We start from the raw sequence: 12,833 nt of genomic DNA, 5'->3' as shown, positions 1-12,833 counted from the left end.
TTAATGACTTAATGCCAATAGAAACTTAAATAATAGTATTGTATCTCCTGAAGTGTGCTGACATATGTTAAAATACTGATTTTCTATAGTTATCAAAAAGTTTCTTAACGATCAATGATTTTCAATAAATAGAGTTTTCAACGTGTATAGATATATGCAGATACATGCAAAGCTATGTATTACCCAAGATGTAGCATTAAATATGGCTATTCAAAACCCCTAAGGTTACTTACTCTTATTTATACAAAATAAAATTAACTTATTCTATCACAGCACTTACAGCCACCTATCTGATCACAAACATCTCAGGGCATTTTACATCATAGTTATGTTTTGTTTATTATATTGGAATTCAAATTATACATTCAAAATAATTTAATAATTGTGTTGATTTAGAACAAAAATACTCAGGGAGTGCCAAACATGAGTTAGATGAAAGTGGGCTTAATTAGATTTGTTGAAGAGATATTTAGCAAACTGTTACTCCTTCTTAAAAAGTTAAACCTACTTTAAAAATAGAACTCCTTCATTCTTGGTTGAAGATTTGTAATCATTCTTAGTTATACAATGTGTGAACGAGTGAAACAAAATTATTTTCAACACTTTCTAAAAACCCTGTAAGACAGGATTGTCTATATTTGCTAGAAAAGGCAGAGAAAGGCAGAGAAATAACCATATTTCTGGTTCATATCCTAAATTCACTGTTAGATCATGAATGATAAGATATCTGAAGATGCCATTCTAATCAGTTCTGTTATTTGGAGTGCTATGAACTGAATGTTTGTGTCCACCCCCAAAAGTCATATAGTGAAGGCCTAATCACCAATGTGATGATATTTGGAGGTGAGACCTTTAGGAGGAAATTAGGTCATGAGCATGATAGTTAGGTCTTGTTGTGTCCTCAAGAATGGAATTAGTACCCTTATAAAAAGAGACTCTTCTCTGCCCTGTGAGATTTTCTCTGCCATCTGCAAATCAGGGAACAGGCCCTCAACAGACACCGGTTCAGCTGTCACCTTAATCTGGGACTTTCCAGCCTCTGGAACTGTGAGAAATGCATGTGTGTTTTAAGCCACCCAGTCTACGTAGTCCATTATATATCAGTTATAGCAACCTGAACTGTCTAAAACACAGAACTTTTATTAGAGGGCATCATATTTGTTATTAAATTAGTTTCTACTTAGTTCAATGTGATTAAGGGAGATGGTGAGAAATTTTGTATTCTTAAGTAAAAAAAAATTTATATAGCTATCTTAGAGAAAAATTCGTATAGATATTTTAAATACATGGTTAAATAGAAACAAGACTAAACTTAAAATATTTGAAATAACTGCAAAAGTAAATAAATAAAAAGAGCTGGGTATAAGTTTCTCTCTATTTGTAAGAGAAATGCTAAAGTGGTAATGCTTCATGTTTTGAGAACATGTTTTTGTTTGTGACCCATGAAGATGGTTCTAAAAGACAATGGATTTATGCAGAATTTGTAAATAAAAATCCACCTTCGCTTATGAGGCTGTTTGTTTCTCTAAGTTTTCCATATACCACTCAATAAAAAGGAATCATAGTTGATTCTGTGATCCAAGAATGAAAACTGATTATATGTTAGAATTTTTTATTTTAATAACTATGCAAGAAAAAAGTGTCATTTTTAAAATAATGATTAAAATGTTTAAAGATTTTTCAACACCGATAAGTAAATATATGTTTGTATAAATAAGAATTTGCACTTATATAATAATTGCATTGGAGGTTTCTGCTAATAAGAACATTTTGAAAATTTGAAATCACAATTTTTAAAAATCTGTATTTTTTTCCTTTTTTATGTGAATATACAGAAACTAGTATTTTTTTAAAAATATGTATTTACAAAACTTCACATTTTGGTATTGTTAAATATAAAAGCATTTTTTCTTAATATAATAGTAATAAATAACATCAACAATAAAATATATTTAAAAAATCTTCTGAAATGTCGCTAGAAAAACTGTTTCATTGCTGTAAATTATATTTTCATATACTATAAAAATTATCAACTCTTTTCATGCATTCTTATTTTTATTTTTAACGATATACAAAAGGTTTATAATATATCTTCAATATTACAAAATATTTTCAATTTGTGCCTCACATAGTATTACAGTAAAATTTTTTCTCTCCTGTCTTTAAGAGCAGAATGTTATGGGCCTATTTAAAATCTCAGAAAAATTTCAAGGAAAAATTCAAGTATCAAATAGGTAGGACTTAATTGGATAGATTTAGTTTTCTTTAAAATTTTTTTCCCTATGCTCAAAGATGAACATCAATTCCTTCCACTTAGCCTCCAATGCACTTTGTCTCCCATTATGCATTGTAAAATTTTTAGTACTGTACTCAAAGATATATTTTTCTCAAGTAGATATAATAATGTATTTCTGAACCTTTTCCCTGCATTACACTCATCTGTAAAGCTGACTAAATAGTCTTACCGTGAAATTGATTACTTAGGCAATGAGGCAGAGCCCACTCTTTGATATATTATTCAAAGACAGTTCTCTGTCCTGGTACAAGGTAGCTCTATTATATAATGGGACTATATATCTTCCACAAAGCTAGATGCTCAAAATAGGGAAAACCATTTGTTGTTTGAATTCAAACATGCACATCATTAATAAGATAATTTTGTGTATATCATCATGTTTTAGAAGAAAACCTCAATGGTTAAAAGAAGATGATAAAAGAAAAACTTCAGTCAAATTAAATGTAAAGGAGTCTAACTGAGCATTGAATGATTCGTGAATGGGGCAGCCTTCTCAACCAGAGTAGGCTCAGAGACTCCTGTGTAGCCACAAAGTGGAATAAGATTTATGGACAGAGAAGGGAAAGTAGTGTACAGAAAACGGACGTGAGGTACAGAAACAGGTGGATTGGTTACAGCTTGGCATTTGCCTTATTTGAACAAGGTTCAAACAGTTGACTACATTTGACTGTCCAAAACTCAGTGATTGGCACAAGTGTAGGCTGCAGTCTGGTTATACCTCCATTTGTTATAGTTGATGTACAGAAAAACCTTTAGGCTAAACTTAAACTATGCAGCGGGGCAGCTTTAGGCTCAACTTGATTTAACAAGGGTAACACGTATTGACCTAAAAGAGGCTTTTAAAAATAAAATATATTTTTATATTTTAAAGGCCTATAGTATATTGATCGACATAAGAGAAACGCCTAAAATTTAGACATACTCATCTTCGAAGGTCTAGATACATCTTAGTCTATGTGAAAACAGGATTTCTAAAATTTGAACTTAAGGATTAGGCATAATTCAGACTCTTATTTAAAAGAAAAACAGACAAATGTGCCAGTGCATTTCCCATCTCTTAACTGTTAGAAGTATCAATCCTAATACTGTAATTAAATTATTTTACAACATTCGCCTGGGGCCTGCTTGCTCATTGAAGACAGTAAAAGCTCCAAAATGATGAGGGGAAACTTGTTATGCTTCTTAAGGAATAATCTTAGAACTGGTTGATTTTCACTTCTGTCCTTCTTCCATTGGCCAAATAAGTCTCCTATTTCATCAGTGGAGTGTGTGAAAGTCATATCAACCCACAGGGAAGTCATAGCAGGATTGAAGAAAATGGAAATAATTTTGGCCAAATAATAGAGTCTCATACTACAGTGGATGTAAAGGTTTCTCTCTTAAGGGCTTCTTTTTTTTTTCAAGACAGAGTCTCAGTCTGTTACCCAGGCTGGAGTGCAGTGGCACAATCACAGCTCACTGCAACCTCTGCATCCTGTGTTCAAGTGATTCTCCTGCCTCAGCCTCCTGAGTAGATGGTATTATAGGTACGCAACACCACGCCCAGCTAATTTTTGTATTTTTAGTAGAGACGGGGTCTCACCATGTTGGCTATGCTGGTCTTGAACTCCTGACATCAAGTGATCTACCTGCCTCGGCCTCCCAAACTCCTGAGATTACAGGGATGAGCCATAGCGCCCAGCCTGTCTTAATGTTTTAATACCAAATAAAATGCAAATTTAACAATGAAGAGGCCTACCATACTAGTGCATTTCAAAATTTTACAAGTTTTATTTCAGCAATGAAGACATAAATTACTTGTTTATTCTTAAAATTGTCTTTAGTGCATTTAGTTTTTAGTGAAAGAGTTGACATTGAAAATATGAATGCTAACAGAAATAAAAGCCAGCCATCTGCTAAGGTCATTTTTGTTGACATATTGTTGTGTAAATATAAGAGAGAATTGTTCTTGTTTTAAATTGATGATAACTTAAAATGATTGTCTTTCGAGTATGTTATTGGAGGAACTGGTTTAGTTTTCCATTGGTGAGTAACAAATTGCCATTAAATTAGTTGTGAATTACTTAAAACTACATCCATTTATTATATGACAGTTTCTGAAGGTCACAAGTCCAGATAGGCTCAGCTTGGTCTCTGCTTAGTTTCTTACCAACTACAGTCAAGGTCTTGGTTGAGCTGAGCTCTTATCAGGAGTTTCTGAGGAGGAATTCCCTTCCAAGCTCATTCAGGTTGCCGGCCAAATTCAGTTTCTTATTGTATCCAAGGGCTGTTTCCAGTTTCTAGATACCACCTGCAATCCTTCTCATATAACTCCCTCCATTTTTAAAGCCAGGAAGCACATGATAACATCCTTCTTGTGCTTCAAATCTCTCTGACTTCATCTTCTGTCAGCGGTGTGAAAACTCTGCTCTAAAAGGGCTCATGTGATTAGGTTAGCTATGCTTGAATACTTTCTCTATTTTATAATCAGCTCCTTAATCTCACCTACATTTGCAAAGTCTCTTGCCATGTAGTATAAAATAGTCATAGGACTGAAATCTGGGAGTAAAGGTCACAGGGAACACCTTACAATTCTGGTTAACACAAGAAAATGCATTTTCAGATACATTTGATATTCAAATTCAGTTAGTTGCAAAATTACAGATTAAGTTTTACATATTTTTCTTCATAAAGGCATTAGATTTTCATTTTTCTAGGGGGTTTTCTACAGTTTGCTATTCAATTACCTGGGTTAAATTTTCTTCATTATTATTAAGAATTGCATGCTTATTAGAGAGTTCATCATTCATTGCTTTCTCATCTTTGGAAAAGACAGAGGCTGACTTGGTAGATGAAAACTGACACCTTTAAAGGCCCAAAAATATTACAGATTTTTTTTCCCACAAAATTGTAGACACTCAAAGTATCATCAATCAGCAGGTATATTCTGTCACTCTTTAAGTAGAAGAATAGAACTAGTTAAAACTGGTGGTATAAAAATACATAAATAAAATAGAATCACCATAGAGGCATTGCATATATCCAGGGCCATAATAGAGAATTAATCTGTGTGCTTACACAGACTATAAAACTTAGAAGAAGAATTCAAGCAAAGGAATTCCGGCACAGTCTTTCAAACAAAAAGCAATTTAATAACAATACCCAGGACTTTAAAACAGGATACTGGAAATGCTCCAGTTATAGAGCGTATTGTTTATAAATGTCTGTGTCCATGGCAAGGTCTCACCACAAAGATTATCAAAGTCACAGTGACCACAAAGGTTTCAAGAAACATCAAACTTGATCAATTGGTTTGTGAGATATTTTGCTCAAGGTCTGTATCTCCTGTTCTTTTGAAGCATGAAGCACCAACACTGTAGACACTTGACAACTTAATACATTTCCAATTTTCTCATGAAGATTTAATTTTTCCTACACAAAGTGTGAAGAAAAATAGCAGTTAGTAGGACACATAGACCTTCTAAAATAGTTACTAATGCAGCCAGTGTAAATATAAGCCACAAAGGTAGCCATCTCCTCAATTTCTAGAGTTCATGTACATTTCATATCATGTTCATAGCCTCCACTGTCAAGCCATTGATGGCATAGTGAATCCTTCTTGTGCTTTAAATCTCACTGTCTTGATTCTCTGCCCAACTCCCAGTGATATCATCAGTCTATCTTGCTGCAGATATTCATTAAAACACACCTGGCAGCCCTTAATGAAAATGAATAGCTGGTCTTCTGTATTCAAAGAACCACCAGTTATAACATCCCTTTACTGGTCATCTAGTACCACATGCAAATATCTGAGACCAAATGCACTGCCTCTTTCTTAAGCAAATGCTAAACTGGTGCCTCCCCAGTATGACCTTGGGCTCTAACCACTCTCAGAATCCAAGCCCTAGTACTTCCGAGGTTCTTGGCATAGCTGAGTGATGCCTGTATTTTTTTTTTTTTTTTGAGATGGAGTCTTGCTCTGTCGCCCAGGCTGGAGTGCAGTGGCGCTATCTCGGCTCACTGCAAGCTCCGCCTCTCGGGTTCACGCCATTCTCCTGCCTCAGCCTCTCCGAGTAGCTGGGACTACAGGTGCCCGCCACCACGCCTGGCTAATTTTTTGTATTTTTTTAGTAGAGACGGGGTTTCACCATGGTCTCGATCTCCTGACCTCGTGATCCGCCGGCCTCGGCCTCCCAAAGTGCTGGGATTACAAGCGTGGGCCACCGCGCCCGGCTGCCTGTAACTCTTTATTTAAAAGGCTATATAATTTAGTATGCAAGTAGATTTTGATACAGGGAAATGTGTCAGATAAGCACCTGGACATGCCTGTTGCTTTTTTTTTTCAATCCGTTATTCTTGAAAAGTCTAAGCTCTGTGTAATTTATTTTAATTCATAATTCAAGGTAAATGATCTCAAAGTTTTAATCCAGCCATCTTACATGCCTCGTTTCCCAGACAGGTATCTCCTCCTACGACTCGTATTTTCTCTATGAGGAATCATACTTGCTTCTGAACAGATAAATTATAGATGACATGAAGCATAAAATCACCCAGTCGTATACCCCTCCTTCTCCAGGACTTACTTCTCTGCTTCCTTGCTTACATTCAGGTGGCTAATCTATCCAAATAAGGTTTTCCAAACCAGAATTTATAATCCAGTTCATCATCTCATCAGCGTTTTTCACTTATTTCATTTAGGCATTTACTTTTACCTTTTCACTAAATGACTCATAAATGTGACCCCCATAAACCTACTGATTGCTCAATCAAATGGGTATATTTTAATTCTTAATTAATCTCTCTGAAGCATTTTATACCTTTGGCACGTCTTCTTACAATGTGATTATCTTTTGTTTCTTTTTATTTATATTTCCAAGACATCAAGGTTTTTAGTCCTAATTTTCTGAACATTCTTTCTCAAGTGTTTTCACTGAATCCTCTTTCTCTGTCTTCTAATTGCTGGCATTCCTCAGAATTTCAAATTGAGCCTCTTCAAGATCCCTGTAAACAAACTACACATCCACTCCTAAACTGACTATTCTTAAGTAATCAGTTTTCTCAGATATCAATCAGTACATATTTTGGCAATTAACTGAGAAATTACCAAAATAATGTAGAAATGTTAAAATTTTAGTGTGACTAAAATTTTAGTCCTTACTTACTACAGGAAAGAAGAAGCAAAAGATTTAAAGGGTCAAATGAAATCTGAAATATCCCAGAAATATTTTAAGATAACATGAATTTTTGGATTTGTAACTACTGCTATTTTCTACAGTTTTAAAAATATATGATTTTTCTTTAAACTAAATCTAATAAATTATACTTTGCAAATGAACACAAGACTTGAGATCATGATTTCTCATGCTGCCACGGAAATGTCTAATTGCCACTTTTTTAACAGAAATTAATTTTTTCATATGCTCAATTTAAGTATTATTCAATTTTCCCCTCTGTGGCCTTTTGCTTAAGGAGTGATTACATTGCTGACATTTTTAATTAAAACAGCGCTATCTACTTTAAAAAGCATTAAGCCTGCCATTGATTTTAGATCCTGAATTAATTTTTGCTTGATGAATCAGGATATGTCTTAATACTCTATGAGCCCGATATATATATTAGCAAACAACTTAAATCCTGTAGTATTCAGATAAAATGTTAAATTTCTTTAATCAACAGCATCATTGGAAATTGACAGTTTTATAATGAAACAGATTTTTAAAATATGTAGTGTATTATAATGAAGATGTATATCACAAAATAATTTAATTTACAGTTGGAAAATTGGAGATTTAATATTTTAGTAATTTTTGAAGTTCTAAAAAGTCTATGATTTGTTACATATTTATTAAAAATGTTCCAAATGAAGGCAAATGTTTCAAATTATTATGACAAGGAGCTACGAGCCACTTAACCAAAACATTGAGAGTATTGAAGTGTCATGGAGCATGCTGCTAAAACATAATGTTGGGAAGGGAATGCACAGATCAACTGAATGGCATTAGGACTTCTGAAAATGAAGATCATAGTCTAAGTGAACAAAAGAATCTAGCAATCTCTGGATGAGAACAAAGCAGAGAATTAGCCAGGCATGTAAACAACGGAATTTTACACAGAAATTCTCCTAACCAAGGTTCCGAAACCTAGAGGTAGATTCTTACCTTATGTATGCAGACCCACATTAGATAATGCAGGAGTGATTATGATCAATTTATGGCAATCATGTACAACACAACCTTGATTTCAAGGAAAATCCTAACGTGAACAAATAAAGTCAGCAAGAATGTCCTCAGTGACTGACACGAGGGAGAAGATAGAGTTTTTATATTTTGTTACTTTATAGTACAAAGGGACTTTAAAACAAAGCTATCCCTAGAATATAATCGTTATGGTTACCTACTTATATCCCTCCTACTATATTCGTTTTTCTGTAATCTTTACATTATAATGTTAAATAGGCCTAAAGAATCATTTTCATATTTATGATGTATATGTTAGATTGTTGCCTGCATTTAATGTTTAAATTTAGTTTAAATATTCCTTAATTACAGACGAGCTAATATTACACATAGTCAGATATACAGTTTCTCAGAAATGAGGCTCTCTGTCTTGGATTCAGACATTGAATTAACTTCATCACATTTCTGAAGCTTATTTTTTTATTCTCTAGTCTTAACCCAACAATATAAACTGAACTTTTCTCCCGTAATTTCCTTTCATTTAGATTTCCTCCACTATTAAGAAGTGTGATGCATTCCATGTATGGTTGGAGGCTGTGATTTTGCCCACTATGAAGTACTATAGGTGGTAATACATGTTTTCAAAGTTTTCATTTTATTCTTTAATTTGAGACTCCTTCAGCTAATTCTCATAATTTTGCAGCTCCAGGCATTAACCAGTGGGTAGAATTTAATGATGAAAGCAGCAGATGTTATTAATACAAATATATGAGCTGCCTCAAATTTCTATTTAGGAGATATGATAGTTGAGAAGAGGGAAAGTCATGGCCTTCGTTATTGTTTAATGACTGTTTTTCATATTGACAGACACTAGCAAATTTATGCCCCATTAGGGAATTTTTCAAAATCATAATGATGAGGAGAAGCAATAAAGAGAAGCCAAAATATTAAATATACCACTCATAAATCAACATCTGTATAAAAACTGCATCTGGCAAGAACATTCCTCAGTAATCACTAAATTTTCTGCAATTAAAAAGAAATAAGCTCTTTGATACCTCTTTTATCAAGCTAAGGAAATAATGATTCATTTCTGTTATTAAATTAAATTTATTTCAGAAGTATTTTGAAACTACGAAATTATTTTTATTTTAGCCAATATTACCTCTATGTATGGGTTTGAATTTGAATAATTTGCTCAACATAGAATGCATTTTGAATCTGAGTCTGGGACCTGTAAATATAGATCTGTGTACATATGTAAAATATTCTATACTACATTGAAAAATGTTGAGTGATGTAAAAAATTGTGAAATCAGAGAAATTCAAATTTAACATGTTTGTATTTATATAAATATCAAAAAATATTCAATTATGAAATACTAAAGATCAAGACATTTTATAAAAATAGTACATATTTTTGTGTTATTTTCATTGTGTTGTATTTAGTCAGTTCACTGAACATTCATGTTTCTTAGCCCGTTCGTGCTGCTACAACAAATTGCCACAGACTGGATAATTTATATGCAATAGAAATTTATTTCTCACAGTTCTGGAGGCTGGAAAGTCTAAGACCAAGACACCTGCAGGTTCAGTGTCTAGTGAAGGCTGTTCTCTGCTTCCAAGATGGTTCCTTGTTGCTGCATCCTCCAGAGGGGAGGAACGCTGTGTCCTTTCATGGTGGCAGGGACAAAAGGGCTACAGGGGTGAACATGGTGCGAAGCCTCCTTCTTCAAAAAGGGCATTAATCTCATTCAGAGGGAAGAGCCCTCATGACTTGATAAGCTCCTAAAAAGCCCCACCTCTTAATACTACTGCATTAGTGATTCAGTTTCAAAATGAATTTTGGAGGAACACAAGCATTCAAACTGTAGCACGCATACTGTTGGTATAGACACACGTTAGTAAAATCTTTCTCTAAAAGTATAGCAAAATGAGTGAAAGAAAAAATGCAGCATAGACTTTAATATACAAGTTGATGTGTGGCAAACACATGCTCTAGAAATAATTTGATAAATGGCAAAGAAAAAGATGCAAGAAAGTTTATTGTAACGTTTCTTATGTTGGAAAGTACGCAATGGTGAGTGGATAAATAAATGAGAGAGCCTCAGATAGGAATGAATACTATAAAGGAAGTGAAATAGTGTTATAGTCGAGCATGATGAGAAGAGGCTAATTTAAGGAAGGTGTTCAGGGAGAGCTTCTCTGTGGATGTGACATTTCATTTGGTTTTTAAATAATGTGGAGTAGCTTGCCACTTCAATAATCCTAGACAAATAGTTACGTGCGACTGCTAAAGAACTGGGGTGAAAATAATCTTGACATTTTCAAGGATAAGAAAATGGTCAATGTGTATGAGGTAAGCGTATGAGTGGTAGGAGAGAGATAGGAGCATTGCAGCATTAGATCGGGTGGTAGACCCTATGTGATAGGAAAATCTGAAGACAGAAACTTCTTTTTAATGAATAGGTAATTTCCAAAAGTTGTGCTCCAACTTTTAGAAATTAAAAAATCGGGGTATCAGTTTGTAATCAGGTGATATAATATTTTAACCCCTAGGAAGAATTTTGGATCTATTTAAATGTGCAAGGAAGCCACTGGAAATGTTACAGGATCTCCATAAGTGTATTAATAATTTAAAAGACCAGCTCTCCCTTGGGAGAAGGTATGTACTTTAATGTGGAAGTATATGTATACATATATACAGCTTCTGTTGTATCTCCCTGCTTCTGTGGAGGCCTCCTGCTTCTATTTTATTTTATACATATGATCGCTAAAACACATTTAAACACTTAATTCATATATCTGTGTTTGTGTATAAATTACATGTAAACGTTATGATCTTAACAGTTCAATTGTAACAATTACAAAAAGCTCAAAGTATTATAAAAATTATCATTTGAAAGAAACTAAAGAGCAATGGAAGCAAAAGTAAAATAGAATTGAAATTTCAAGACAGGAAACTCTTCTTTGGTGAGCTAACTATCCTATCAGTGGCTATTATTTTTCTTGGTGGCAAATGCTGATTATGCTCTGGAACCACACTGGGGCTTGGCTCTGGGGGAGGCATGATTTATGCAGAGGAACAGAAAGGTAAAAAAAAAATTGGCAATCTTTTGAAATTTGTTCAGGGCTGATAGGGGAAAGGGGAAACAGGAAACTTGAGAATACTCAAATATAGCTAGTTTTCTCCAATGGGCAGATTCTGAATCTTGACCTGCCTGCAGGTGACTGGGGAGATAGTAAGCTTAATAATAAGCTCCTATAATCTTGTAGTACTTAGGGCAATTTCCCCTAGAGAAATGGGGCTTGCTTCAAAATACAGTTCATTTTGTCTTTGAGGCGTCTGCCATATTCAGACGCCTCAGGAGCAAGAGATGGAAGAGTGAAACTGGTAACTTCTGAGTATCAGGATTTCCCAGGCTTTCAAAGTCGAGGAAAAAACATAATAGGCTTTCAACCCAAAGCTTGAGATTTTCCAAAAATATGCCCCAAGAACAAAAACCGATTGAATCTTATGAAATTTGCAGCCCAGGGACAACAAATGCATTTCTTGTCCTATTTGTCTTATCAGTTATTTATCCTGTCTCTCTACACGGGAAAAGGAAAGCTCTCTTTGAAAACAAAACAAAACAAAACAAAACAAAAAAACACTTTCTGGAGCCTCTATAGTTCTTTTAAAAATAACCAGGCATTCAAAAAGATAAGTGAAAGGTAACCAATTACAAATAGAAGCAGAACAATAATCAAAATAGTGAAGAAAATACAATAAAAATTTCTTAATATGTTCAATATATTCAATAATATAAATGATAAACAAGTGGATGAAAAGACAAGAATTACAACAGAAAATGGGAATCTTTAAAAACAGAATCAAATGTCATTATAAAACAGTAAAATACAGTATCTGATTAAAAAAAAATCCTTGAATGATTTTACCAACAGGCTGCATATAGAAGACAGGTATACACATACATAAAAATTAGTTAAGCTGCAAATGAGATCTCTACACTTTATTATATACGCTTTAATGGATATTAAGAATATATGCCATATATATTTATTTAATATATACCTATATATGTTAACACTGACTTTGTTTGGACTTGTTGCTATCTTTTTTTGTTCCCTTTCTTTTTTTTCCATTCTCTATTTCGATTAACACCAGCTACCATTTTAGACAGAATAATTAGTATTAGCTAATGCAACAAATAATCCCCAACTCTCAGGTGCATTAACACGGCACTCTTTTCTTTGTCATAATAAATAAAATGTTAATATTTTTGGTGAGGTGGTCCCCCTGGACAACTTTCCACTAAGTGGTGATTCTGAGATTCATGTTATTTGTACGTAATGGCTCTACCATGGCGCAGGTCCTCAGA

Source organism: Nomascus leucogenys, chromosome 25 (genome assembly GCF_006542625.1).
Source record: "Nomascus leucogenys isolate Asia chromosome 25, Asia_NLE_v1, whole genome shotgun sequence".
NCBI classification, from domain to species: Eukaryota; Metazoa; Chordata; class Mammalia; order Primates; family Hylobatidae; genus Nomascus; species Nomascus leucogenys.
Note: the sequence above shows the minus strand (reverse complement) of the source record.